This window comes from Triticum urartu, chromosome 2A (assembly GCF_056163025.1).
Source record: "Triticum urartu cultivar PI428250 chromosome 2A, HENAU_Tu73, whole genome shotgun sequence".
Taxonomy (NCBI): Eukaryota; Viridiplantae; Streptophyta; class Magnoliopsida; order Poales; family Poaceae; genus Triticum; species Triticum urartu.
Genome location: NC_141874.1, coordinates 640,653,288 through 640,657,324, shown reverse-complemented (window position 1 = coordinate 640,657,324; position 4,037 = coordinate 640,653,288).

Genomic DNA, 4,037 nt, shown 5'->3' with positions numbered 1-4,037 from the left:
TTTGGCTTGTTGGTGGATCGCTTCGATTGCTGAGGAGGTGGAGGAACACTTGCAGATGCACTTGCTGGAGGCGGTTGGGTGCTCGAGGAACCACCGGCTGGCTCTGAGGTGCGGTAGCGTTTTGATGTAGCACGCCCGGTGTTGATACGGCGACCTTGCTGCTCGGAATGGTCATCACCTGGAGCCAAACACAAGAACACGCAAAACAACCAGAAAGAACGAGCATAAGCCAACAAACTCAACAAAAATGATCAAGGTAAGGTAGGAAAATGATGGAATTTGGCATGCAGCGGTAGTACCGTGACATGCCCGCGGCAGTACCGCCCCAAGCGGTAGTACCGCCCCAAAGAGAGCGGTAGTATCGCTCGAGGTCAAGCGGTAGTACCGCTCCAATGAGAGCGGTAGTACTGCTCGAGGCGGAGAAACAGCAGTTTCCTATAGCACGAGGCGGTGAAACAGAGGTTTCCTACTACCGTGGTCAGATCCGGCACTACCGGCCTACCAAATTCAAAAATATTCCTACCAAACTCTAATCGAGATAGTCTAGTTGCCTTCTCCAACCAACTCAAGCCTAGATTTGGCCAAAAATCTAGAGATGCAACCACCATTGCCCCTAAGAAACAAGATCTGAAAACGAGACAAAAGGAAAGAAGGAAAGGGGGCAATACCGGCATCCATGGCAAGAGAACGGGGTGGGGATCGACTCCACCAAAGGAAATGGAGAGGAACGCCCCGGAGACGGAGATCCGCCGGAGCCCTCCCGCGGCGAGTGGAGGCTGGAGAGAGGAAGAGGAAAGAGGGGGCGAAGTGAATGGGTATGGGGGAGAAGAAACCTCCCCCTGTCCCAACTTAACCCCCTGGTCCCGTCCCTCAGTGGTAGTACCGTGCTGGGGGCGGTAGTACCGCGCACCACCAGCGGTAGTACTGCCCAGCACGCCATGGCAACCAAACCAACAAGGCTTTTGCTCGAAGGAACGGCAAAAACGGCAAGAGAAATAAAAAAGAGCCAGCAAAAAGACCAAGACACACCTCTTCAAACGAGGGCAGTGGCCGAGGCCACCTATGTTTGAGTCAAAAGGTATGGCGCCGCGAAGATTTTAACCTTGGGCCCATGACCAAAACTCGTCTTTGAAGCACAAGTACCATCAACAATGGCTAAAGTGAAAGACTTGATCAGTTTATGCATAATGGGGGGAGGGGGAGTTCATTGAGAGAACAACACTCCCCCTATGTCCATGCCTACACCTAAACTAGACAACAAATTGAGCGCGGTAGGGCGTGCAAGGGTTCAAGCCACATTGCTCGAATCAATGATATTTAGCTCATGCCTTAACTCGTGAAATCTTGCTTCATCCAAGGGCTTCGTGAAAATATCTGCAAGGTTGTCATGAGTGTTGACATAGTTGAGCTCGATCTCTTCTCGCCTAATGTGATCCCGGATGAAGTGATATCGAATCTCAATATGCTTCGTCTTGAAGTGTTGCACCGGGTTGAGAGAAATCTTGATGGCACTTTCATTGTCACACCAAAGAGGGACTTTGTCACAAGTGACACCGTAATCCTTTAAAGTTTGCCTCATCCATAGGAGTTGTGCACAACAACTACCGGCGGTAACATACTCCGCCTCAGTGGACGAGAGAGACACACAACTTTGCTTTTTGGAAGACCAACTTACCAAAGAGCAACCAAGGAATTGGCACCCTCCGGAAGTGGACTTCCTATCCACTTTGTCTCCCGCCCAATCGGAATCCGAGTACCCTACAAGCTTGAAGTTTGATCCTCTTGGGTACCATAAGCCAAAGTTTGGGGTATGAGCCAAATATCGAAAGATTCATTTGACCGCCACATAGTGACTTTCCTTAGGTGCGGCTTGAAACCGTGCACAAATTCCCACACTCAACATGATGTCCGGTCTAGATGCACAAAGGTAAAGCAAGGATCCAATCATGGAACGATATACCTTTTGATCCACCACTTTACCATTGGGATCTAAGTCAAGTTGGCACTTGGTGAGCATTGGAGTGGAGGCCGGCTTGACGTCACTTAGCTTGAATCTTGTGAGCATGTCTTGAGTGTATTTGGATTGATTGATGAAGGTTCCTTCTCTTCTTTGCTTCACTTCGAACCCTAGAAAGAACTTCAACTCTCCCATGGAGGACATCTCGAACTTTGAGGTCATGAGAGCAGAAAATTCCTCATTGAAAGCTTTGTTAGGAGAACCAAAGATAATATCATCAACATATAATTAGCACACAAACAACTCCCCTTTGACCTTCTTAGTAAAAAGAGTGGGGTTGATTAGCCCAACTTCAAAACCACGGTCTTGTAACAACTCGGTAAGGTGGTCATACCACGCACGTGGGGTCTGTTTAAGGCCATAGAGTGCCTTATCGAGTTGATACACATGATCGGGAAAGTAGGGATCCTCGAACTCGGGGGGTTGCTTGACGTAAACCAATTCATTAATAGGACCATTAAGAAAAGCACTCTTCACATCCATTTGTTGTAACTTAAAGTTATGATGAGAAGCATATGCAATCAACATGCGAATGGATTCAAGACGAGCAACGGGAGCAAAGGTTTCACCGTAGTCGATACCCTCGACTTGGGAGTAGCCTTGTGCTACCAAACGAGCCTTGTTGCGAATGATAATCCCATGGGCAACTTGCTTGTTCTTAAATATCCACTTGGTTCCTATGACATTGTGATTCCCAGTCGGTCTTGGCACCAATCTCCACACTTTGTTGCGCTCGAAGTTGTTGAGTTCTTCATGCATGGCATTGAGCCAATCCGGATCTTCTAGCGCTTCATATACCTTGTGGGGTTCCACACAAGAGACAAACGCGTGATGCTCACAATAATTTGCTAATTGTCTACGAGTGCTTACCCCCTTTCTTAAGCTTCCAAGCACATTCTTCATGAGATGATCCTTGGTGGAGAGCTTGGAAGCAACCTTGGCAGCACGACGCTCTAATTCCTCCTCGGGGGTGAGACGAGGAGTGGTCACTTGATCATCTTGAGCGTCGTCTTGGGCTTGTTCTTGTTCTTGAACTTGCTCGAAGAAGAGAACTTGACCTTGGGCATCACTTGATGTGTCAACACCGTCTTGAGCATGATCTTGCCCTTGGTCATGTTCTTGAGGATGAGGGCCTTCATGTTGTTCTTCGGAAGCGTGTGGGCCTTGGGTTGGTGATGGCTCCACTTGAATGGAGCTTTGTCCTTCTCCTTCGGCCACAAGGGGTTCCTCAATGGGTAGGATAAAGCCAACACCCATTCTTATTATGGCTTGGGGAGGAATTTCATCACCTACATCACAAGTGCCACTTTGCTCCACTTGGGAGCCATTATTCTCATCAAACTCCATGTTACACATCTCCTCAATAAGTCCCGTGGATTTATTGAGGACACGGTAAGCATGAGAGTTTGTAGCATAGCCAACAAATATGCCCTCATAAGCTCTAGCCTCAAATTTAGACAACCGTACACCTTTCTTGAGAATGAAACACTTACACCCGAATACCCGGAAGTACTTGAGATTGGGCTTGTTACCGGTGAGTATCTCATATGGAGTCTTGTTCAAGCCCTTGCGGAGGTAGAGCTGATTGGATGCATGACACGCGGTGTTGATGGCTTCGGCCCAAAAGTTGTACGGAGACTTGAACTCCGCCATCATGGTCCTTGCCGCATCCATCAACGTCCGGTTCTTCCTCTCCGCAACACCGTTTTGTTGAGGGGTGTAGGGTGCGGAATATTGATGCTTGATCCCCTCATCACTAAGAAATTCATCCAAGGTGTAGTTCTTGAACTCGGTGCCGTTGTCACTTCTTATTGTCAAGATCTTTGCATTGTGTTGACGTTGTGCTTCATTTGCAAAGTCAGTGACGGTTTGTTGGGTCTCGCTCTTCCTCTTGAAGAAATACACCCAGGTGTACCTTGAGTAGTCATCCACAATCACCAGGCAATACTTCCTACCTCCAAGACTATCGAAAGATGGAGGCCCAAAGAGATCCATGTGAAGGAGCTCCAAAGGCCTCTTC